A 27030-nucleotide genomic window follows, 5' to 3' on the forward strand; every position below is an offset into this window, starting at 1 on the left:
GTCCCTTCAGTATGCATCTGAACTTAATTATATACAGGCATATGAAGGTAAATAGGGAATGGCTAACAGATTGCTAGGTGCATTGTTCAGATGTGTGTGTGTGTGTGTGTGTGTGTGTGTGTAGTATGTGTGAGGTAATGGTCTCAGGTGGCCAAGTTCCTGATATGTGTGAGGGGTGTGTTCATAACCCAAGACAAGTAGAGTGCCAAGTGACCAAACCATTCTCTAGTCTTGCCTGTTTCAAGGTGAGAAGTGGATTTTTTTTATTAGTGGGCAGAATAATAGTATGCATCCAAAGATCTGTATAGCTAACTTCCCAGAGCCTACAGGGATATAACATGGCATGGCATAAGGACTTTTCACATAGTTTAAAATCCAGGTCCTAGTAATGGGATTATCCTGAAGTATCCAGATAGGTCTAACTTGAAGTCTTTACTAGAAACTCATTACATGGAGATGTAGTTAGAGAAGAATGCCGAAAGAGACAATGGTCCTGCCTCCAAAGAGAAAGGAAGGGAGTCAGGCACGAAGTGTAGACAGCGTTTTCCCATGGTCCCTGCTTTAGCTCCTGGCTCCAGGATTCTGTCTTGCGGTCTTGCTTCGGTTTCTCTTTAGGATGTAGTATAAGCTGTAAGCCAAAGAATACCTCCCAGTTGCTTTTGATCAGTATTTATCACAGTAATAGAGAAAAAAAAAAACCACAATGCACCCTTTCTTTCTTTATTCTCCCTTTATTTTCTACCCTTTAAAGCGAGTTTTATCAGCTCGTTTGCCCATGGAGAACCCGAGGGCACAGCTTAGCTTTAGGACCAGCAGGAGCTGGGATCTTGAGAGCAGATAGAGTAATGTTCATTTTTATTTCTATATTGTATTTTTTACCCCCTCCAGCTAGTTTTGTTCACACATGTCACGGGACTTCTTAGAGTTCCTGTATCCTGCATCTCAGTTTCAATACTGGAAAAGAATTCTCTTTTGTTATCTAGACTGAATTCAGAAGGAGACAAGACCTAGATTGCACTACATACCTTTGTCCTGACGCAGCCAGCTTACCAGTTGCCTTAACTAGAGATAAAGTTTATGGCTGTTTTAGTCTCGGTAATTTACAAAGAACAAAGATATATTCCTAGAATTCTGGAGGCTAGGAAATTCAAGATCAAGTTGCTACTGAGTTCAATTTTCAGATCCAAGATGGAGTCTTGTTACTGCGTCCCCAGAAAGGAGGAATGCCATTTTTTAATATACCAGAAATTCCAAAGAGAAGAAACTCATTCCTCAAGTCATTTAAGTATACTTCTGACTGACAAAATCTTTTGGCCTAAACCATTTCAATTGATCCCATCTCCAAATTCTGTTGCATTGATGTGAAGTTGCTAACTTGAGTTTTGAAAGAGACAAAAACATTCAAACAAACAGAGTAGTGAAAAAGAATATCAGGTCTGGACACCTCAAAAACTAGAGGCAAAAAAAAGTGATATAAAATAATTAGTGTCTACTATCAACTCAATATAAAAGATTTAAACATTCTAAACCAAGAAAACATCCATAGATAAAAGTATATTAACATTTTTTAAAATATCTCTAAAGATAGAAAATGACTGAAGTGTTTTATTAGGGGAAACAAACATAACTATATATCATGCACTAAAATGACTAAATTAATATGTTCTTATTTTCAAGATCTACATAGTAAAGTTTTCTCTGTCCAGATCCCACATGGGCTTAGGATGTTATGACCTGAGTCCCAATCTGAACAATGGAGTTTGTAAAGAGTTGTCAAGATGTTACAAAGTTCTAGAATTATTTGTATTTGAGGAACATGAGTTGAGTGACAGCTGAAATTTGAAAGACTTGACACTAGGTGATATTCATTATAAGACATATCTAAAGAGCTGTTCAAGGCCTGAAGAGATGACACACACCCCTCATCATAGCATTTGTGAGGCAGGGACAAGAGGGTTTGAAGAGGTAGGGAAGCCTAGGCTATACAGGAAAGCCCCTTCTCAAAACCAAACCAAAACAAAAAGCATGTAGCTCTTCCGTGGCAAGGAATTCAGCCCCAGTCCTTCTAGTATCTCCAACTCCAGGTGAGGCTGAAGGATGGGCATATTTGATGTAATGGTGTTGTGACACACTGCATAAGGCAAAAAAAAAAAAAAAAAGGTTAGAGCATTAAACAGAGATGGTAGGAGAAGTCAGTGAATTACTGCCTCCATAAGCCAACAGACCACTGGGAAGAATTCAGTTTCTTGTTAAAATTAGTTCCATCGGTTCTCATGTGGCTAAAAACAGAGCACTATTATTTTCTCTAACATTTTTTTTAAAATATCACCGATGCTCCCATTTTCCTGTGTTCAAATGTACTAGCCTTCGTTTTTTTCTTTAATAATTTTTACCCATCATGAAGATTAGCATTTTCTCAGTGGATCATTATGGAACACAACAGATCTGTTAATGTCCTTGTAATGTACCCAGAAAGTCCTAAAAGTAGTGGTTTTTTATTATCCCAATGTCACCCTTCCATGTATTTTCTTTATATTACCTGTGATAACTGTTATTAACACTTTTTTCTCATGTATGCTTTTGAAATAATTGGATTTAAGATTTTTTAAAAATATTTTACACTAGGTAGCAGCCATTTAAAGCAAGCTTGTACGTCTTGAGGTTTTTACTCAGGCTGTTGCTTTAAATTTGGAGAACAATTTGTGAGGGTTATTCAGAGTTTAAATATTCAGACTCATTTAACTCATTAAAATCCCTTTTCTATGCACAGAGAAGAGTACTACATGCTTCATTATGTGGATTTACTTTTGCTTTCCTAATGGGCCATTAACTTTACTAGATCATTTCTTACATTGCTAAATAACAGGGCAGATGTACAGATAGTCTAGGAGTAAGAATCTGAAATGTATTAGTACTAGCCAAATCCATCTGTGGTGGGTGTCCACTATCAGTTGGGAACACTGTGAGTTCATCTAATCTAAGATGTATGGAAACTGAGAATATATGGGAACAGGTCATAAGAAGTAGGTGCAATGGAAGAATTCTTTCCCACAATAAGTTTACCCACTATTTCCTTGGGTTAGCAGTATCTCAGCAAGAAGAAAAGCAATGGCAGTAGAGTCTTCAAGACTCTGACTTAGGTACAGGCTGCAGCAGGTGAGGGGACACTGGGTATCAAGAAAGGATAGCTACACCAAGGTCAATGTAGTTTTACATGGATTTTTATCATTTGCTAGATGCAACATGTATAGATGGGTAATAATGCACAGAATCTAAACGTAAATGGGGAGTTCCGGGGGTCATGCACAATCAATCCCTTTATGCTGGTGACACAGGTGGAAATATATCTTTGAATTCTACGCACTTGGAGTTTTAATTAGACAGACAGAATGTTATAAAAACGTCGAATAAATAAAACTGTGCCTCCACTTGTGTTCTGAAGAGGAATGATGTAGGATAGACTGCTGCTCAGACATTACGTTTCTGTGTCAGAACTAGTTTTCGATAGCTTGGAAAGGCATAGAGTAGATGGGGTTTTGCCTGTCATGGATATATATGGCCATGGCTTTTGAGTACCACACAGGAGAAATATAACTTCTGTATTCTGATGAAAGGGCCTATAACCGGGGAGAAAAACAAAACATTGCTTTGAAAGATGAGGTATGCCACATCTTCAGAGACTGTAGCAGGGCCCAGAAACCTTGCATTTCATGAACTCTGTTTGGCCATTTAATGCCCTTGTGTCCACTTGTTCCTGGCATTTCTAGACTTCTGTGGACAAGAACACCCACAGGAGACGTTAAGGCAAAGAGCAAGGGAGGCAGCGACGGGAAAGTTCTGTGCAACAAGCAAAACAGAAATGCTGCGCCACACTGAGAGCTTGGGCTGCAAAAGGCAGAAGGAACGCCGGGCTCTGCGCAGCACGGAGAGCGCTTGCGAGGCCAGCTGATGCTGACCAGTCACTTCTGATCTTGGCTGTGACAGTGAGAATGGCAGAAATGTATTAAAGAGATACAGGCTCCTGGACGACACCAGGCCTTGAGTACACAGATGAGTGTGACAGACACTCAGGTGTAACTGACAGGATTCCACCCCAGACGCTGCAATCTGTTTCCTTTTTCATTCACTGGATGTGGTGTAGGTATTAGGTGTGTTGAAAGAGACATCGATCACAGAAGTCAGGCATCTACTTTCTCAACAAATTTTTTTCTGGAGAATTTATATGCAAAAACAGTTGCATGGCATGACTGAGGTGAATTCACAGTGGGAAATGTTTGAGGGAAATTTTGGCAGTCTTTGAGGTTCAAAGAATTGGATATTCTCTCGTTGGGGAATGGTGAAATTAATTTTTAAGTTAAATTTTTTTACTTATAACTCTTTACCTGTAGCATCAGGAGCTGAAATACTGCCGAATTTGCAATTATCATGTTATCACTATTAGTGACTATTCATTCCTTTTTACACATGAAAAAATTAAAAAATGTTTTCTCTGTATTTTTATTAAATAATTAGGTTAAATTTGGAGTAAATGACTTTGCATTAAATTTCTGCCTTTGGATACTTTTAGATTAGTTTTTGTTTTTATAAATGTCTTTGGCATGGAAAAAAATCTTTGTTTGAAAAATAGTAGAAGTTTAGAACATTCAATAGACAGTGTACAGAATCACCAGCTTTCCGTAATGACAGCAGGGATTTCGGTGTCCACAATCACTGAAATGAGTCTGGACTTAGTAGATGGTCAATTTACAGTAGTTGAACTGATATATATATATGTGATATATATATGTATGTATGTATATATGTGATATATATGTATATATGTGTATCAAACCAGAAAAGTATACATATATATACATGTCTCTAAATATATGTATGTATGTATACTTTTCTACATATAAATATAGACACGTCTCTCTATATATGTATGTATACATAGACATATATGTCTCTCATATGTAGACATATATATGTATATCAATGCATGCATATACATATGTATCAAACCAGAAAGAACTGAGATACACACACACATATATACATATATATATATATATATATATATATATAACCAGAAAAAATGTGTATTTGTATGTCTATCACATACACACACATACAGACACACACACACACACACACTTAGGTATGTTGATGCACGTTTGTAATTTAACACTGCTGATGCTGAGGTAATGCAGATTGTTATGTCCAAGGTCAGCCTGGGATATGTAAAGAAACATACATAAAGAAACATTGTCTCAAACTAACGGGAAAGGTAAGGAAAGAGGGCTGGTGAGGTAAAGCTGCAGATAAAGGGTTCTGCCAAGCCTGGGACCTAAAGAGAATCCCTGGGACTATCATGGTAGCAAAGAAATGACCCCTGCAAGTTGTCCTCTGACTTCCACTGGCATGCCTGGCAGAATGTGCTGTGCTGGGGGCAGAGCTCAATAATAAGGAAGCACCCTACCAAATTAGCAAATTAGCTTCATCCTCAGCTCATGTGCCTTTTGGTAACTCTTTTTGTAGTCTTCCTTAAGCCTAGCTGCTTGGAGTTACGCTTTAGCCTCTTCTGTATCTAGACTAATTTTTTTAAAGCTCCTATCTATGCTCACAAATTTCTTTCTTTTTAAAAATTTTATCAGATTTATTTATTTTTTTAAAAATATCTGAATGTTTCACCCATATGTATGTTTGTGTATCACCCACATGCCTTGTGCCTGCAGAGGTCAGAAGAGGACGTCAGAGCCGCTGAAACTGGTGCCAAAGATGGGTGTGAATGACCGTGTGGGTGCTGGGAACTGAATCTTGGGTCTCTGCAAGAACACCAAACGCTGTTAACCACTGAGCCATCTCTCTAGCCTCTATGTGCACATATCTCTTATGCATTTAAAAGGACATTCAGCAGAATTAGTTATTTATGTAAATTAATTCAGGATCTCACTAGAAATTGTGTCACAGTCATTTTCTAAAATCTGTTGAAGGGGCTAGAGATATGGTGCATCAGTTAACAGTGCTTGCTGCCCTCATAGAGGAGTGAGGCTGTCTCCCAGCACTCACTTTGGGCTCACTACCACCTGTAACTCTAGCTCTTGGGGCTCACAGATCCTCCTCTCTAATATGTTTGGTACCTACACATATGCATGCACAGAGACACATGCGCTCATACATGTAAATAAATGATATAATAAAAGTGTAAATAATCAATGTGCTTAAAGATTTCCTGGAAAAGAAAGTTCCATGCTGGAGAACTACCAGGCTACCCTGACAGTACCTGATCTATACTGTGTTTGTGACTCCACCTACAGGATATTTTAAAGGTCAAGGAAGTCACCAGGCTGAGAAAAGACTTTGTGCTGCCACAGAACTTGCAAATACGGGTCCTGCCATACACAGGACTATGCTATTCTGTCCCAGTGCTGAGAAGAGTTCTCAGGCTATCTTGAAGGCTCTCAGAGACAGGATCTGGATACTAATGCACATTTCGTAGAGACAGGAAGTGGGTACTAGTGCACAGTATCAACAATCTCTGTGCTTCCTGAAAGAAAGCAAACAGAAATCTCTCTTTACCACTAAATCTGCCTTATCTAGTTCTTCCCTTCGGAAATGTCAGCACAATCTGTTGACCAATCTAAAGCAGGCATTTGGAAATGGTCTGTTGCTTTCTTTCTTTGTTCCTTTTAGCAACGGTTACATCCTGTTGATCCAACCCCCTTCATGTCTCTTGAACACGGCTGGAATTTGACGTTTCCTCAGCATAGGACCCCATCATTTATGGTTTGCATTTTTGAGTGCTACTTGAAACTATTCTTTTTGTTTCTTTATGTGCCATATTCAAATTAATTATTCACCTTACTGACTTCTTTATCATCTTAAGAAAACCATCTTTCCATATGACTTTCAGCTGGCTGTCTTCTGTGCAGTCCTTCAGTTGTTTCTAAACACTCTTGTTATCATTTCTCTAATATGACTCCTTGTACATTGTTTCACATTTAAATATTTGGTATCTTATTATACTGAAAAAGTTTTCAGTTCTAAGAATTTTATTCTGTTCTGAGTCCCTGATATTTCCAGTGGAGAATTTTTTTTTTTACTGATTTCAGATAATTTTATTTATTTATTATTATTGTTTATTTTAATTAAAAAATTCAAATTATCAATTATTACAATTTATTCAATTTGTGACCCCCTCCTTTGCCTCTTCCCAGTCCCACCTCCCCTCCCTCATCTCCTCCCATGCCCCTCCCCTAGTCCACTAATAGGGGAGGACCTCTTCCTCTTCTATTTGATCTTAGCCTATCAGGTCTCATCAGGACTGGTTGCATTGTCTTCCTCTGTGACCTGTCAAGACTGTACCCCACAGGGGGAAGTGATCAGAGAGCCTGTCACTGAGTTCATGCCAGAGACAGCCCCTCCTCCCCTTACTAGGGACCCCACTTGGAGACAGAGTGTATTGGCTACATCTGAGCCAGGGTTTTAGGTCCTCTCCATGCATTGTCCTTGATTGGGGTATCATTCTCTTCAGGATCCCAAGGCTCGGTTTTTTTTTTTTTTGTTTGTTTGTTTGTTTTTTTGTTTTTTTTTTTTCTCTGTTGATCTCTTTGTGGAGTGCCTGTCCCCTCCAGGTCTTTCTATTTTCTCCTTCTTTCATAAGATTTTCTGCACTCTGCCCAAAGTTTGGCTATGAGTCTCAGTTATTATATTTACAATATATTCACTTTGTATCCCAGTTGTAGGCCCCTTCCTCATCTCCTTCCATTCCCACCGTCCCTCCTACTTTCCTCCTTTCCTCCTCTCCTAGTCAACTGAAAGGGATTGTCCTCCTCCCCTACTCTCTGACCCTAGCCTATCAGGTCTCATCAGGACTGCCTGGATCCTCTTTCTCTGTTGCCTAGTAAGGACACATCGCCAGGGGGAGGTGATTAAGGCGACATCAGAAGTTCACGTCAGAGACAGCCCCTGCTCCCCTTCTTAGGCAATCCACAGGGAGACTTAGCTGCCTATGGGCTACATATGAGCAGGCGGTCTAGGTTCTCTCCATGCATGGTCCTTGGTTGATTCACCGGTCTCTGCAGGCCCCACCTGGGCTCATATTTTTGGCTTTGTTGGTCTCCTTGTGGAGCCCCTGTCCCCTCTGGGTCTTTCTGTTTCCATCTTATTCCATAAGACTCCCTGCACTCTGCCAAAGTTTGGCTGTGAGTTTCTGCATCTGCTTCGATCCCCTGCTGGATGGAGTCTTTCAGAGCACATCTATGGTAGGCTCCCATCTTGTTCCCTGTCTTCTACTGCTTCTGGTGTTTATCCTGTTTGCGTTTCTGAATGAGAACTAATCATGTTCCGTAGGGTCTGCTTTGTTGTTTTGCTTCTTTAAGTTTGTAGATTTTAGTATGTTTATTCTACTTATCTGACTAATATCCACTTCTAAGTGAGTGTATATATACCATGTGTATCTTTCTGCTTCTGTGTTACCTCACTCAGGATGATCTTTTCTAGTTCCCACCATTTGCCTGCAAATGTCATGATTTCCTTGTTTTTAATTGCTGAGTAGTATTCCATTGTGTAAATATACCACAATTTCTGTATCCATTCTTTTGTTGAGGGACATCTGGGTTGTTTCCAGATTCTGGCTATTAGGAATAGAGTTTCTATGAGCACAATTGAGCAAATGTCCTTGTCGTATAGTTGATCATCTTTCAAGTACATGCCAAGGAGTGGTATAGCTGGGTATTGAGGTACAACTATTCCCAGTTTTCTGAGTAGGTGCCAGATTGATTTCCAAAGTGGTTGTAAAAGTTTACATTCTCACCAGCAACAGAGGAGGATTCCTCTTTCTCCACATCCTCTCCAGCATGTGTTGTTACTTAAGTTTTTGATCTTAACTGTTCTGATGGGTGTAAGGTCATTTTGATTTGCATTTCCCTGATGACTAAAGACATTGAGCATTTCTTTCTTTTTCTTTTTCTTTTTTTATATTAAAAACAGGTTATTTACTTTGTATCCCAGCCGTAACTCCCTCCCTTCTTCCCTCCCAATCTCACCTTCCCTCCCTCATCTCCTCCCTGACCCTTTCCAAGTTCACTGATAGGGGAAGTCCTCCTCCCCTTCCATCTGACCCTGGTTTATCAAGTATCTTCAGGACTGCCTACAATGTCCTCCTGTGTGTTCTAGCAAGGCTGCCATTGAGCATTCTTTAAGTGCTTCACTACCATTTGAGATTCTTCTGTTGAGAATTCTCTGTTTACCCTGTTTTTACAAGTTGGATTACTTGGTTTGTTGGTGTTTAATTTCTTTATTTCTTTGTATATTATGGGTATTAGCCCTCTGTTGGATGTAGGGTTGTTGAAGAATTTTCCCAGTCTGTACACTGTCATTTTGTTTTATTGACCATGTTCTTTCCTTTACAGAAGCTTTTCAGTTTCATGAGGTCCCATTTATTGATTGATGCTCTTAGAGCCTGTGCTGTTGGTTTTCTGTTCAGGAAGTTGTCTCCTGTGCCAATGAGTTCAAGGCTCTTCCCCACTTTTTCTTCTAATAGATTTAGTATGTCTGGTTTTATGTTGAGGTCTTTGATCTACTTGGACTTTAATTTTGTACAGGGTGATAAATGTGTGTCTATTTGCATTTTTCTACATGTGGACATCCAGTTAGACCAGCACCATTTGTTGAAGATGCTAACCTTTTTTCCATTGTGTGGTTTTGGCTCCTTTGTCAAAAATCAAGTATCGATAGGTGTGTGGATTTATATCTATGTCTTCTACTCAATTCCATTGATCCACCTTTCTGTTTCTATGCCAGTACCATGCTGTTTTTATTACTATTGCTCTGTAGTACACCTTGAGATCAAGGATGAAGATATCGCCAGAAGAGCTTTTATTGTACAGGGATGTTTTAGCTATTCTGTGTTTTTTTTTTTTTTTTTTTCTATATGAAGTTGAGAATTGTTGTTTCAAGGTCTGAAAAAAATTGTGTTGGTATTTTGATGGGAATTGCATTAAATCTGTAGATTGCTTTTGGTAGCATGGCCATTTTTACTTTGTTATTAACCAATGCTTTAAACTTTTTATGTTTTGTTACATTGTATTTCATGTAAAAAATCAATTCACTTATTTTGTAGGGGTTATTTTATCTATTCATTTTTGTCTACATCAGGCTTTCATCTCAGGAATTTACATATGCTAGGCAAACACTCTAAAACTAAGCTGCTGACCTTCCCTTGCTGGGGCTCAAACTCAAGAACTTGTATATGCTGAGTATATGCTCAGCCAAACCCACAGTTTAAACATAAGGTTTACCATTATGTGTTCATCTGTTGGTACACACGAATATGGCTTTTATATGAAGGCCTGTCTTATTAATTTTGATAATAAATAAAACAAGCTAAAATCATCAGCAGCTTTACCAAATTATTATTTTATTATTCATTTTATTATTTTATTATTATCAATTTTATATTTCCACAATCCATGTATATATAGACTCTGGCATAAATACATACATGATTCTATATCAGCAGTCCTTGCACTAAAGTTTTGTATGGACACAGTACATGTGTATTCATATATATAACCCAACACATGACTCTAGAATCATATTGAAAGGCCCAAATAAAAAAAATTCAGATCATATAGTGCCGTTTATAAAAGTGAGTTACTTAGTGAGTTGCCTACTTAAGCAGGACTTAAAACATATAGTCAATTCTGACACTCGTAGTCAGCTCCCATTTTAGCATAGGAGAAAATGTCATTCTTGTCTCAGACCAACTGAGAGAACCATGGAGTACTTAGCAGAGTGAGAGGGAAGATCATTTGGCTGGAGCTTGCTGACTGCAACTAGAATGTCTTTTACACGGGGCATTCTGATTAAAGGAAGTTGACTCTTCACTCTGGTCTTCTGCTGCCAAATCATGTTACTTCTTGTGCTCTTCATGGTGCCTTCCATTGACCATAGAATTTTGACAATAATAGAAACTTTCATTTGATCCACAGATAAAGTCTGGGTAGGCTACGACTGGAGCTTCCCCTACCAGAAAAGAATTAAACACAGAGGAAAAAAAATGACACTTGTAGCAATGTTACAGAGATGGTACCTGTCCGCTGGAGTGAGGTGTGAGTTTGAGTGGGAAGAATTAAAAAAAAAATGGGAATTAAAAAAATGTTAATTAAAAAAAAAACCTATTTGTTCACTAATAATTCTCTCAAGGGATCTTTCAAGGCTGTAATAACAGTAATTTGAAGTGACACGCAGAACAAGAATCAAGCTGTTTTCAGATGAACTTTTTGAGATTTCTTGGAATACTCCTTAGGATCATGTGTATTTACTTGTGTTGCTGAAAAGTCATGTATCTTGTATTTATCTGAGATTCATTCATATGTGAGTTTGGATCTTCAGGGCCATTACTCCTGCTTTTGTTTCTGGATGTCAAGGTGTTTAAAAACTGCTGACCAAAAAGTCATCCCTCAGTTTTGAATCATTTTTTGGCAGTCTACTGCTTTGCTCTGTAATTCCCCAAAATCTCTGTGGAAACTTAAATTTTCCTTATTGCTATTCCTTGATGTTTTACTTTTTTTTTTTTTTAAAGTTAGTCCACATAGGATATTTCAGTATAGATATAACAGACAAAATAGATTTTCCTGACCTTAAACTTCCCAAGCCATGAAATGAAATTTGGGCTCATGTTTTTAAAGGAACCGTTGAGAGTGACACTTGTGCATAAATATGAATGTATTCAAATCTGGTGACAGTTATGGACAGGAAATAAGCATTTGGCACCCTGATGGTCAATATCTGATTTTGAATGCTCTCCAAGTCTTGTTTCTTTGACTCTAACAAAAATTAATACTTTTATACTTAGGATTACTGCATATTTTTATTTAATTTACCTACTCTACATTATACTTATAAGAAACTTATAATGTATCAGTTCTATTGTGCTACGTATGTGTATATATACATATATACATACTTTCTTCTCTTTAACATTCTTTTTATTTTCAGTTGCAGTGTAGAAGCTGTTACCTTATTTTGCTTAATGAACTTTTTAGAGGACCTTACTAATTTAAACCAAAACAAATACCTTATGATAATCTGATTAAAATAAAGTTAAACAACCATTTGGATAATTTCAACTTTCATATTTGATTTTTCCCATGTTGTTAAATTGTCTGACAATTTATTCACCTGAATCTTGACATTAAAGACATGGGAATCTCTCTAGTAACTCCAGGTATGTTCCTGACCATTCTCCAAGTTTCGAATGGAGGGAATGTGAGCTGAAGCGGGGCAGACTGTGGGATGTGGGTCTGGGTATAGGCTGTCACTGCGGCTATAACATGAGATGTGAAGCAAATGGAGGGTTAAATGGGGGCGTGCTGGGAACCAGCTCACCTTTTATAAGTCTCACTCTGTTTTGGGGCCGAGATTAGACCACGGTGGTGAAGAACAAGATTAGGAAAAGAAATGTCAAGCAAGGGGACACTGTGTCATCTGAGGCTGCCATGGGCCTGGGAGACAGTGGTGAGGGCCTTACGTAGCTGTTAAGACCGTGTCTATTTGAGTACAAAGCCAAACATGCCTCTCTCCCTGGCCGCATTTCCATTCCTACTTTTAATAAAGAATCTTCATTTCATAACTTCACTACTGACCTTTGAAATTTTGCTTATTCCCAGCCGAGTTCTTTTTATTAACAGAACTGTCTTTTCTTAGGCTTTATGTAAACCCGAATCTTTGTGGAAAATTCTGAACATTTCATTTGAGTTTATATAGCTATGGTTTAAAACAATATTCTGAAAAATTAAGAGAATGCGGGTTTTGCCCTGAATTTGTTACTCATTTGCAGTGTGATCTGGGATAACCATGGTATTCTTGCCTATAAATTCATGTGATGGTGAAGGACCAGAGCCCTTTCTCTTAGCTTAAACACTGTACACTTTTGCTTTCTGGTAACAGCATACTCTAAGGTTCTGTGTCTTTGGGACCCAAAGTGTAGTCAGTGATGCTTCATTTAACAGGGACTGATTTTTCATACAGTGGGAGCTTGGCTTCTCTTTTCATCTTCCTCTGCCTACTTTGAGAGGCTTTTCCTCTGTTTAGAGCCACCCCTTCCTGTCTCCCTGTTTCAGTTCTGTGTCTTAGAAACTTCATTGCGGTGTTGGCGTCATTTCCTTAACTCTGCATGCCACTGCCTCTGCCTGACATCTGTCCACTTGACATGGACATTCTCTTATTAGTTACTCTTGCTGGCTCTTCTTCTTTTTTTTTTTTTTCAATGCAGTTTATTCAGGAACCTTGAACAATCATCTGACCCTGGGCAAAGCCAGCCCTCAGCTTAAATAGCCTCTGGGTAGCCAACCCAGGCATGCCACGTGGGCAATGCAGATAGGTCCACATACATGGAAGCAAGCCAGATCCTCAGCCTTAGCCAAATGTGGAATTGTTCCTGACAGAGAGCACTCACCATCAGGAAGGTGGAAGGCGGAAACCAGCTCCATCTTTAAGGCACAGCATTCCGCAGCTCTCTACAGTTCCCCCTTTTTGTTTTAGACGCATCAGGCAAGAGTAGAGGTCTGATCTCTGATATTAGAAATAAATTGGGACTTTGTACCGATGTTCATTTAGGTGTCATCCACCCAAAGAGCATCAGACCCGTCTGATACCTTTTTCTCAGAGGCGGGACCTGGGGTATCAACGCGCATGCAATCAGACATGCTCTTCTCTGGGTCGAAAGGGGCTGACCTTGAGTGCAGTGCTTAGCCTCGCATCCTGAGCGTAACATTTTAGCTTTTTATGGTAGCCAACCATGCTTGGGGCAAATGTTCTGCTTCAATGGCTGTAAAGGCCTGAATGATCATGGCTGCATCACACTGTTGTGAGACTCTAATCTTGCATATATACCACAGGCAAACCAAGGAGACCAACACCAGAAGGCCTGCTAACGCTCCCATGCCCGCCCATTCCTTCAGATGATTCATGGCTGCAGCAATCCATGATGATAATCCTGTGGCTAGTCCTGCGTCCACTCTGGTAGAATTTACTGTGACAATGGCCACTCTCAGCTGCTCCATCGTAGTATCGAATTCTCCAGTCCAATTACCTAAAATATAGCTCGACAATTGTTTAGACAGATTTGCAGCACAGGAAAAATTCTGATGTTATATGCTAGTGACTCAAAGTCCAGCATATTTTCATTGACAGCCAAATTGAGCGATTTGCCATAGGGTATCAATTTGCTCCTGCACGAGGTCAATCCTCTGATTGAACACCATCAAGCTTCCTTTTAGTTGAGCATTAATTCCTTTATGTACAACTAAGGCATGAGCTACATTGGCTAAATGATTATTCAGGGTCTGAGCAGTCTGCCCAGTATGACTCATGGCTAATGCCCCGGTGGTAGCTCCAACAGCCGTCAATGAGATGGTAGTAACAATGGTGGCTGTAGTTCCAAGATCCCTTTTCTGTCTGAAGAGAGTCATAGCGTGAGGGGCATCAACGGGCACAGGCACCCAGTGAGGCATGCGAGTAACCAGGGCATACCTAAATTAAGCTTTCTCTCTGGCTACAAATGCGATAGCCACGTTCACTGCACGGGGAGCCATTCCTCCCCCGCAGTCCTTCCCTCTTGCCTCCTTCATCACACAATGATGCATCAAGGCATTGACTCTGTGTGGTGGTGCTGACTACTCCTTCCTGAAACAAACCAAATTTGCTTGTGAATAAACATAACAATATTGTTTTCCCCATCTCAAGAGTGTTATATTTATGACCTTATTTGCCACAGAGAGAGCAGAATCAAGATACCAAGAGCCTGTGTGCTGGAAGGTGGGAATGGCTTGTTCTTGCAAACGGAAAGAAATTTAGCCTCATTTAGCTAAAAGCACAAGGCCTCTCTAATCACACATTTGACATCATGACCAGGCCAGGGGGAAAATATACCTGCTCCGTTATAATTGGCTCTCCACTCACAGAGGTGGATTTCTCATTGTCTGTGCAGCTCCAGGAAATACAGTTAATAAAAGCACATGTCAGCCTGACTGAAGCTGTCCTATAAAGCTCGGCTGGACCACTCTGTGAAACTGTTATTTCTTATTCTGAAAACTAAATTTCCAATCACAGTTAAAAGGTAATCAGTTTTCAGCAGAGAGTCTTGTAGAGGGCAGCGGTAATTCAGCTTTGATTGGTGACACGGGCTTTTCAGGGAACAGTTTTGAAATGGAACAGTTGGAGGAGAAGAAAACACACCCCAAATGGACATTTTCTGGAATTATTTTAGGACACCAGGCTATGTTATAAATATATTTCATTTTAAAAAAAAATGTGTCTTTCCTGAACAATATTGGTAAAATGCTAGGGGATTTTTGACTTCATTGCTTTGACCCACTGTGACACAACCCTAGGAGACAGCTTACAGGTTTGTGGTCATCTTTTTTAGCTGAGGGATCTTATCCAAATATCCATAGCCCACCACTAGTGGCAGGGCTGGCCTAGCTCTCCTGTCTCTGGCCTGCAGATCCATGATACAAATTGGAAAGCTGATGTGTGAGCATCATTTTCAGTGCTTTTTCTCTTGTGTTCTTTGCATGGAAATTGTGCTTGCTTCTGCCAGTGGCAGCCCAATACCATCTTTCTCTTTGTATGATTAGAAAGAGAAAAATCATAAGAAATAGTACATTCATTTATGTGTGTATTCTAAAGCCTATATTGCTTATTTTCACACACACACATATACACACACCATAAAGTGAATTAATATGGCCTCTCTGAATAGATAACTTTAGGATTTTAATTTACAGATTTCATGATTCAAAATAAAGTTGTTTCTTTTAGATACTGGGCTTAAAAACATTAACAAGTTTAGACACAAGTATATATTTTTTTATGCAAAAATGGAGATGGAGAGATGTTGGAAAGAAGGTGTTTTATAACATTTCCTAACACATGTGTATCTGTGTGTGTTCAACAGGAGGCCACACCTTCACCATGAGCCAACGCAGATGCTGCCCTTCCTGCTCTGCTTCCCTCTGAGCACATAAACAATTCATCATAGTCCTCAAGTCAATGATGAGAATTTTTACATAGGAGAATTTGAATCAAGTAACCAAGGGAACTTGACTACTGTTTCATTGGATTTCTGCAGAATTTTTTTTTTCTTTTGATAATTTATTTGGTGGTGTTATTGCCCACATACCTGTCCTATCTGAGGCCTGGGATATTCTGCCCAGCAAATGCCGTGTCACTGTTCTCAAAGGATGCTTAACTAGTCTTTCTGTCGCACAGAACAAGAGAATTTTCATAACGTGAAAGAAATCCCTCATTAAAAACATTTTATACGGGAAATTCACATAATTTCTGTGTAAAGCCTTAAAGCATCTCCGAGACATCTTCCTTTTTCATATGCTACACATCCTTCTTTGGAATATGTCAAGGCAGACACTGAACCAAACAGAAGAAAAATGTCCACTCTGCCTGTACAGAGAATACCAGAGACCACTGAGGAAATTCTAATTTTTTTCCTAAAGCTGAAATCGAAAGCCTCCAAAGGCACTAGAACAGATAAGTGATATGACTTTTGCCTTAAAGAATCATCAGGATTCTAGACAATTTGAAACCATTAACACTAGCAATGGTCAAGGCAATGGGATTTTTTTTTCCCTACAGCTCTATCTTCACATTAATGCAGTGCTTTGCTTTGTTTTTGATTTTGAATTTTATTTCAAAATACTTAGGCTCCTATAAAGTAAATACATTTTATTTATCTAATACTTTATTACATTTGGGGAAGAAAGAACAGGAATTAATAAGGAGTAGATAAAATGACTGTGTCTAAGCAGAAATTATAAATTATAAGAATGTACTTTCTACTTCGTGCAGGGGTTCTAGGTCATTTCTGTGCATGGTCCTTGTGTGAAATATCAGTCTCAGGAAAGACTCCTGTAGCCCAGGGCAGCTCAGTGTCCAAGAGGGTTCCCTAATAATAAGAACAGGGACTGTCTCTGATATGAACTCATGGGCTGGCTCTTTGATCACCTCCACCTGAGGGGGGAACAGCCTTACCATTCCTCAGAGGAAGACAAAAAAGCCAGTCCTGATGAGACCTGATAGACTAGGGTCAGATGGAAGAGGAGGAGACCTCCCCCAGTTATTAGACTGGGGGAGGGGCATAGGAGAAGAAAAGAGAGGGATGGTGGAATTGGGAGGGGGCTAAATTAATAAAAATTTAAAAAATTAAAAAAGTTTAAAAAGAATGTATTTTCTGATTGTACTAAAAAGAAAATCTCCACTGGGATCATTGTATTTTTTGGAACTATTTTTTAAAAAGTTTATTGTTTTATTTATTGCAATTTATTCACTTTGTATTCCAGCTATAGCTCCCTCCCTAGTCCCCATCCCTTCCCACTTCCACCTTCCCTCCCTCATCTCCTCCCATGCCCCTCCCCAAGTCCACTGATAGGGGAGGTCCCCCTACTCTTCCATCTGACCCTAGCCTATCAGGTCTTATCAGTACTGGCTGCATCGTTTTCCTCTGCAACTCTTAAAGAAGATGTGGTGGGCTAAATTTTTCTGTAGAACTTATTTTCAAGTAGAATGCTACTATTTGGAAATATATTGTAGTGCTCTGTAATTAATATTGCTTTGTTCCCCTTAAAAGTCTGGGTAGTTGAGAATAAGGCAATGATTACGATTTTCATCCATAGATTTTGTGAAAATGTTAACAGTGAGGAAGAAAACAGTTTTCTTTTTCTTTTTTTCTTGTGGAGTAGGAATTGGAATTGAGATTCTAAGCTCCTGTTATTCAATAATAAGAAGCTACTGAATAGGAGATGTAGAGATGATTCCATGCTTTAGAGACCACGCTCGTCCTGAGGACTAGAGTTCAGTTTCCAGCAGGTGACTTAGAACTGCCCGTAACTCCAGCTCTAGAGGAACCATTGCCCTTTTCTGGCTTTTGCATGTGCAGCTGCAGAACACACATGCACGCGTGCGCGCGCGCGCGCACACACACACACACACACACACACAGTATAGCAATCTTTTTTAAAAAGCAAACTACAGAGTAAATCAGAAAATGGCATCAGATATTTAGCTTCAACCCCTGAATTACAAATCCTCATCTTTCATCTTAACCATACTGTCTGACTATTGGCAAACAAGGTCAAAGGTTGACTGCGTAGCAAACATGTGCCAAATGTTAGAAATGTACAGCCCCTCAGTATCTGTGAAGATACCGAAATCTGTGGGTCGTCAAGCTCCCCCCACCAAGTAGTATGGCATTTACTTAGAATTCACACACACACCCCTGGGTACTTCAAAACACCTCTAGACTGATCATAATACTGAGCACAATGCAAATACTGTGTAAAAAGTTACTTTGCTATGTTGTTTTGGAAATAATCAAGATTAAATAGCCTATATATGAAGTACAATGTTTATCAAGTAATTCCACTCTGTTGGTTGACTCCATGAACAGAGAGCCTTGGATGGGGAGGGTCGAGTATCTACTACTTCAGAGAGATTTATAGAATTATCACCCTTGCAGATGCTGTTCCTATTTCAAGAGTAAAGGACTGTTCCTAGGGACTGTCTCTGACATGAACTGATTGGCCTATTCTTTAATCCCCTCCCCCTGAGGGGAGAGCAGCCTTACCAGGACACAGAGGAAGACAGTGCAGCCACTCCTGATGAGACCTGATAGACTAGGATCAGAAGGAAGGAGAAGAAGACCTCCCCTATCAGTGGACTTGGGGAGGGGTATGGCTGGAGAAGGGGGAGGAAGGGTGGGATTCGGAGGGGAGGAAGGGAGCCACAGGGGGGGATACAAAGTGACTAAACTGTAATTAATAAAAATAAAAATAAAAAACACAAAAAATAAAAGATAAAATCCTTAAAAAAAAAAAAAGAAAGGACTGTTCCTTAACCAGAAAGGACAATGGGCAAATGCTCTCCTTCCCCACCCCCCAACACACTGAAGAATGAAGTTTGGGGAGTCTGTGGGACACACCTCGTACATGTTAGGCTAACGCTAAGCTGTTAGTGCCTCACTTACACTACAGTACTGAGCACTAAATTTTTTTTTTGTCTTTTCTGTTCTAGATGCTTTGTTTCTTATCAGAACATAATGGACATGATACATCTGATTAGCTGCTATCTATCCGCTGTCTATCTATCTATCCATCTATCTATCTATCATCTATCATTTCAATTAATCAACCGTCTAGTCTAGTTATGAATGATCTATTATCTACCTACTCATATATCAATATTCTATTTTCCCCTTTATAAATGCTTGTTGCCTTATAACAACTTAGTTTCCAGAGATTATGAAAAGATGATTTTGATCCATTTGGCTAGTATCTTTCTCTCTCTCTCTCTCTCTCTCTCTCTCTCTCTCTCTCTCTCTCTCTCTCAGATTGCATTTTTTTTATTTAGGCATGATAATTGTTAATTTTAGGCAATATGCAGTCTCCCCTTTCTTCAATTTTCTGATTCAGGAAACAAGAATAATAATATGCATTAGAGAGCTGCTGTGAGTATTAAGCATATTTATTTAGAAAAAAATGCTTAGAATAACACCTGGGAATATAATATAGACCTGCCAGCTGTACTCATTTCATATACTTCTATGTTCAAATAGACAAATGGATGACAGCAAATTGAAAAGAAAACAAGAAAGTGAAAGGGCAAATGAAAGTGGAAGAAAATATTTACAAACTATACAATGAAAAGACACTGGTGCTCTGCTCCATCTGCAAGGAACTCTTAACAATTCAGTAGCAATAACAACAAAAAGCAATTAAAATGGAGATTAGACTAAATAATATTGAGTGTAGGCAGGACTTGGAGGAAAAAAAAAAGAGTTTCTTTACAATACTGTTTGTGGGATGTAAATGATTTCCAGTATGGAGCTTCCTCAGAAAGTTAAAAACAGAATGACCTTATGATTCAGTAAACCTTCTACTGGGTGTTTATGCTGAAGAACCTCAGAATCCAGCTAAGAGATGCCTGCATTCCAGCAGTCACTGCAGCAGTCCTCACAGTTGCCAACCCAAGCACCTTTCAGCTGATGAGTGGCTTTAAAACTGTTGTACAGATAAGCAGTGGAGTATTATTCAGCCATTAATGAGCTAAATCCTGCCATTGTGATACTGTGGTGGAGACTGGAGACACATACATTGTTAAATCAGGCACAGAATGGCAGGTATCGTATGATCTCATGTGTATCCAGGACCTAAAAAATGATCTCTTAGGATTTCTAGATGAAGTAGTTGATCTGAGGGTATGGAAAGGATGAGAAGAATGAGGAAACTTGGCAGTAGGTAGAAAGGTACAGCTATACAGAAGCAAGCAATTCTGGTGCATGTTTGCACATCAGAATAACTATGGTGGTATAATGAACATTATTGGGGCTTAAAAGGAAGAGTTTTAGAAGATTTTCCACAGGGAAATTATAAATTTTTGAAGATAAAGATGTGTAACTTAATTTAAATATATAAAATAGATACATAAATTAAAATGACATAATACATGTAACGTTGTTGGTTTTATATGCTAGGTGAACATAAATGCTAAAATGCATTAATGTGCTTATATATTAATAATCATATCCTTTATTTTTCTAAGTTCTGGTTTTGTTGTGTGTTGTGTTTTCTGATCGCTTCATAGAGTCTTCACAGTGGTTGATAATGTTGTTTACATTCCGTTACACTGAATATTCCCTGAAGCTTCTTGAAGCAACGACAGATGGTCAAGCTGTTGGAGGGATGGTGATCTTATTTGCTTCTCAAATATGTAGGCTGCAAAACACACATTACAGGCTCCTTCAGCCCTTTGTTACCTACATTTTCAGTGTCATGTACAGAAGTGCACATTAGAAATAGTCATCTCAGGGTACAAATAAAAATGTGAAGTGTCTAATGTGACACAGCTGCCAAAGTTGTTGAGATTCTTGTGGAATATTTACATCTTATTGACAAAGCTGTTTCTCAAGAGACCCCACTCTCACCAAAGGCATTTGGGTATTAGAGGATAGGACTCCTTCAATGCCTTCAGTATCAACAAACTCAAGCCCATTGATGGCAGTAAATGTACAAGAGTGGGCTTATTATCTAATTACAAAGGACACTTTGAGAATACATAGTGATGCATTAGTTATGATAAACAAATAATAGGGCAACTGATTTCTATTCTGATGGTTTAAAAATCTCACCCCAACCTGGGCGGGATAATAACAATATCATCTACAGCCTGAAAAGCCATCAGAGCACTGGACAGAGGCGAATCAGCGTACAGGTGCTGGCTGTACTGACAGTCCCTTTTCAAGAGCCACTTTGTAGGAACATTTGCATAGTTAGGCAAAGATTTCTGCTTCAAGCTAGCAAGACTGGTACGTGTTCCTGGGTTAGTCTCTTTTGGGTCAGATAGGAATCCCTAAAGAGTGACTGTCAGTGTGAAAAAAAAAAAAAAACAAACCTGTGTGTGTGTGTGTGTGAGAGAGAGAGAGAGAGAGAGAGAGAGAGAGAGAGAGAACATGTGTGTGCTGTGTTAGAGTGTGTGTATATATGCACAACTATATGGGTCCTTGTGTGAGAATGAGAGTGTGCCAGTGACTATGTGCTTCTGTGTAGTGTGAGTGTATGTGTGTGAGTGGGTGCTTGTGCAGGTACATATGTGTTGTGTGTATTGGGAAGAAGAAAGAGTTGTATGTTTACTGAAAAGTCAGCATCACAGACTCTGCCCTAGGGCAGTACGTGAACTAAGTAGAAGGATGTACTCTCTACGAGAGCAAGGTCATTGCTTCAAGGAGGAAAACGGGCTCTAGGGAGACACAGTTTTTAGTAGAGGATGTTATTATGAGAAATGTGTTTGTTTTTTAAAACGTAATTTCATTTTATGTGTATGGGTATTTTTGCATGCACACATTTGAATATACCACATGGGTGCCTGGTACACAAAGAGACCAGAAGAGAATGCCAGATATCCTGAGACTGGGATTACAGATAGCTGTGGATTGCTGTGTCGGTGCTGGTAAGCAAATCCCAGTCATCTGGAAGAGCCACCAGTGCCCTTAACGGCTGAACCATCTCCAGGCTCCAGGAAACAGTCTTTCATAACAATGCCTGATGAAACCCTTTCTTTTTTTGAGAAGTAAAGCTATACAGAGTAGTACCTGTAAGGGCATTAAGTTTTAAAACTGACTTCCTGTATACGTCTGTCACCAGAGAACCATCTAGAGGCCTGAAGGTTGCAAGATTGCTCCTACATCAAACGGCTTCAGCTGATTTAGTTTCTCTTTGACAGGCTCACCCTTCTTAGAGAAAGGTGAATTATAGGAATCTATTCAGACCTTTATTATATCTTCCTACACTGCATTAGAAATACTATCTTTCATATGACTCCTTCAAGGCAGGTGTTTCGTTCTTAAGAGCCTGGCATATTTTTTTTTCCTGTGATTTAAATTGTATTTGCTAAGTAAATGAGCAAAGCAAAATGAATGAAGAGGTGATTGATGATTGACTCCGTGCAACTGGAAGCCCAAAAGAGTATGCTAATCTCATTATCACCATATTGATCTGAACAAGCTGCCTGTGCGTACCTCCATTCTGGGAGGTAACGCACATTTCAGAAACAGTTCAAAACCATTAAGTCACTGGGAGACTTGAGGTAGGAATGATGTTACAGGGAATGCCACCAAAGTCAGCCTCTACTTAACGGTGCAGTTTATCATTCTTTAACGCATAGAGAAAAATCAGTCTGGGAGAAGGGCTTTCAGTCCCTTCTAAAAGATGATAAAGTTGCAAGCAAGAGCGATTGAGCACTTAGAGGAATTTGCCGAACCCCGAGAGTGCTCAGTAACTATCATCCTGACGACTGACTGATCACGTGGAGGATGTCTGTACTTTCGGCTTTCTGTAGAAAATTTGTCTCATACAGTTCTTGTCTATGTCTCTCAGGGGAGAGGGAATTTTGTCATTATGCTGTGTATTCCTCCTGCAGATATATAGCAGGAAGCGACACCTATTTTAGATGAATCTGCTTCTGTGCAAGATAATAAAATCGACTCCTTAAATGAAAATTTGGGTTCAAGCAACTCAGTAGGTATTTTTCTCTCCTCTCCTCTCCTCTCCCCTCCCCTCCCCTCTCCTCTCCTTTCCTCTCCTTTCCTCTCCTTTTCTTTTTCTTCCTTCTCAACCTATGTCCACATTTTAGCATTTTCTGTAAGTCATTTGCAACAATTGTCTTAGATCAAATGATCACACCTTATAGACACACACACACTGTTCTGAGTCAGGGGCATGGATTGGTTATGAAGAGAAAAAAGGAACATAGTTTGAAATCAAACACTATGTGTTCAGCCTAGATTGTAAAAGCTGATTCCATGGAAAGTCCAAAGTATAGTAAGATTTAGTATATTGTTTTTCTTAAAAGTAATCTATATCTATACAAACTGAGTACAAAGTATATAGTTTTAAATGATCTCAAAACATATAGTTAACTTGATTACAAGGTTGGGCTAATGTTCTGTTTGTGGACAGCAATCTATAAGAGGCATTCCACAAAAACCATTCTCATACCACCTAAATTATGAAACGTTCAACAACTTCAACAATGACAAAAGAACTAATTATGACATTCTGGGACAGCACATAATTTGTACATGTCAATTTTATATCTCCTTTACCTGAGAAGTTGAAAAGTCAATACATTGCAAAGGTGGGCAGTTTTTCCCTAGTGCGTGTAAGGGCACAATACTTAAGCAGCAGCCAATTCAATGATGTTTAGCAGCTGGCATTTGAGTGCAGGAGCAAGGACTTCTTCATCGGTGACATTATAACATCCTTTCAAGGAGACTTCACGAAGACCTGAAACAGGATGAAGCCACAGCTTTTATTCCTGCTGAAGTTATACTGTATTCACAACTCCCTGGAGGATTTTAGATTTAGTGCCTTCAGCATTCTCTATTTACACAAGTGCTGGAATGCCATGTCTGGATGTCACAGCTCTTGTCTGTAAGTCCAGCCTATGAACTTCAGGATGTAACACTTAGCTTCCATTGGCAACACCTACCTTACACTGGAGTATGTTATCTGCCCCCCCCAAGATCATTATTTTAATCAGCCTATCTTTGATGTTGGGAGGAAACAAAGTATTTACTGTCTGATACATATGTGGAAATATTGATTATTAGGCATTGAAGACAGTTCCAGGAGTTGACTGCTTGGTCATAATGAAAGTTTTGCAGCAGCCACCCTCTGAAGAATATTATTTCCTTATTTGCCCATTTTTTTTCACTTCTTCTGCTTAAAAGAAAAGACTTTTTTTTTTTTCATCTGAATGGCTTTTAGGACTAGACTTTAATAAACACTTCAAAGCAGTCTAGCTGGATGAAATACTGTCATACGTCACTTTCTAAAAATAAGATGCAAAACTGCACATACAAAGAAAGTGAAGCATTATGCTCTGGTGGCTTCCTTTTAATGAAAGAAATGGCTTATATATGACAAAAGGGATTACTGTCATACATATCTTCAATACTCTGGTTGCTCTAGGGAACTGGTAAATTTAAAAAGGTTAAACATATGAGAAACATTCAAAGTTTAACTGATAACTAGATTCTTTAGAAAACATCTATAATCCCATTAAATAGAAATGGGTAAACAGTTGCTAAATGGCAAAAGTCATTGGAAAAATAAAAAGCCAAGTACATGCTCTTCATAGACAATTGATTTTAGCTTTAATGACACAGGTTGAATGTAAAAGAACATAAAGAGATACTTATTGGTTATACACATATCTACCATTGGGGAGAGGAGCAGTTTTAAAAAATAAAAGGGACTAAGAGGAATCCAAGATATCAGCGACCAGCATGCACCATATCTGAGGGGCACAGGATCGAAACTCTGACATTGGTGAGTGGAGGGGCAGCTGAAGCCAGAACATAGACATTGAGGCTTCCTAGGTGAGAGGGGACAACCCCTGATCTGGGACAGTTTGGATCCAGGTCACCTATGGACATCTCCAGGGACTGAGAGTGGTGAATATTCGACCACCTGCACTTCCCCTTATCCCAAGCACTGGCCTCCCTGCACTGGCCTCCCTGCACTGGCCTCCCTGCTGAGCGGAGGTGGCAGTGGTTGCCCCAAACAGGAGCCTCTATGCTCGGTGACTGAGGCAGCAGAGGCAGTGGCCCTAAGTACAGGTCTCCTTGCCTGGTGGTCACCACTGGACACCATTGAGCTGACAGATCTCCTATACATTCATTTGCCCCTACAGGTCCAGATCTGAGAGTAGAGAACAGAGGGAACCCTGTGCTTTCTGGTTAGGCAAGTCAGTGCTCCTTCAAGAGAGTGCATACAGAGCCATAGATCTAGAGTCCCTCTATGCTAGCAACCAGACATCAGATCCCTCTCACCTACAGCCCCACTGTGGGCAACATAGAGACCCTTGGGACAGCATTCTAAATATTGAAGCCACTCATCTGTGGGTCTACAGTCCAGGCAAACAATCCCTGAAGCCCAGTCAGATCTAAATAACGGGAGGAGACTATAACAGGCCTATAGGCCATTGAGGCATTCAGGGAACCTGTGCATGTGCAAAAAGCACCAGCATGCCCACCCTGCACTTTGGCTCCACCCTTCCAGGCATCTACAAGCTCTAGCACTCTCTCCTTCAAGGCACACTTCCACGCACACTCTGGTGCTTGCTTGCATGCACCTGTGACTTACCTCCTTTAGCTATAGCTGAAAAACCAACATCCACTCTCAAATCAGTGGACCTCTCTCAGATTCCTGAAGAATACTCTAGACACCAGAGATAGATGGACCCAGGCTGAAGTACAGACTCCATGAACAAACAGCAAAGGTTACAGATAAGTAGAGGGCTAAAGGTCAGCATAAGAACACATCCAATAAAAATCAGGATATCATGGCTTCACCAGCAAACCCAAAAATCAATGGATATGCTAATTCATCGAAACACAGGAAAATGACCTCAAATCTATGCTTATCCAGTTATTAAAGGCACAAAAGGAGGAAATGAGCAGAGCTCTTAAAGAAATACAGGCAAATACAGCCAAACAAATAGAGGCACATGTAGAAGCAGAGTAGCGACATAGAGAGAGGAAACAAACAAACAAACAAACAAACATAAAATAGAGGTCATCATGAAAAAAAAAGAACCCACATTCAAACAGATGAAGGAAATGGTGCAAGACATGAAAACAGAATTAGAATCAATAAAGAAAACACAAACAAAGAAAACCCTGGAGCTGGACAAGTTGGAGAAAACATCAGGAACCACAAAGGTAAATATCACCTACAGAATACAAGAGATGGAAGAGAGAATCTCAGGCGCTGAAGATACAGTTGCAGAAATTGATACATCTCTCAAAGAAAAAGTAATATCAGAAAAGTCCCAAACATAAATAACCAAGAAATCAAGGACACCATGAAAAGACAAAATTTAAAAATAATAGGAATAGACGAAGATTAGAAGAAGATTCAAGGCTCCAAAGCCCAGAAAATATTTTCAAGAAAATCATAGAAGAAAATTTTCCTAACTTAAAGAAAGATGTCCATTAACATACAAGAGTCCTACAAAACACCAAAAGACTAATCAGGAAAAACAAAACAAAACAAAACAAAACAAAAAAAAAAAAAAAAACCTCCTCAAGTCATGTAATAGTTAAAACACTAATTTACAGAACAAAGAAAAAAATACTAAAGACAGCAAGGGCAAAAGGTTAAATAACATATAAAGGTAGACTATCAGAATCACAACAGACTTCTCAACAAAAACTATGAAAGCCAGAAGGGCCTGGGCAGATGTCATGCAGACTCTAAGAGACAACAGATGCCAACCCAGACTACTATACCTAGCAAAGCTTTCAGTCAACATAGATGGAGAAAACAAAATATTCCATGACAAAACTAAACTTAAACAATATCAACACAGCAACCCAGCCCTACAGATTCTAGAACTCTTATCTAATGAAATCAACTACACCCAAGAAAATGTAGGTTGTAGATAATGTCACACAAAATATTAAAAGAC

The 27030-nt window shown here is 39.3% G+C and overlaps 1 protein-coding gene and 1 long non-coding RNA gene across 3 annotated transcripts in view; one reads left to right on the forward strand and one right to left on the reverse strand.

Annotated features, from left to right (window-relative positions):
* Positions 1–27030, forward strand: part of Themis (thymocyte selection associated) — a 201515-nt gene that overhangs the window by 110201 nt on the left and 64284 nt on the right. The window lies entirely within an intron of this gene.
* On the reverse strand, positions 839–25850 carry LOC110566479 (uncharacterized). 2 transcript variants are annotated; one of them, XR_002477452.2, is made up of 3 exons: positions 25704–25850; positions 23660–23840; positions 839–2131 (listed from the first exon to the last, which is right to left on the reverse strand). It is a non-coding gene; the product is annotated as an uncharacterized LOC110566479 (long non-coding RNA). The 2 variants fall into 2 exon arrangements; XR_002477453.2 differs by lacking the exon at positions 839–2131 and adding an exon at positions 10386–11010.

This window comes from Meriones unguiculatus, chromosome 20 (assembly GCF_030254825.1).
Source record: "Meriones unguiculatus strain TT.TT164.6M chromosome 20, Bangor_MerUng_6.1, whole genome shotgun sequence".
NCBI lineage: Eukaryota > Metazoa > Chordata > Mammalia > Rodentia > Muridae > Meriones > Meriones unguiculatus.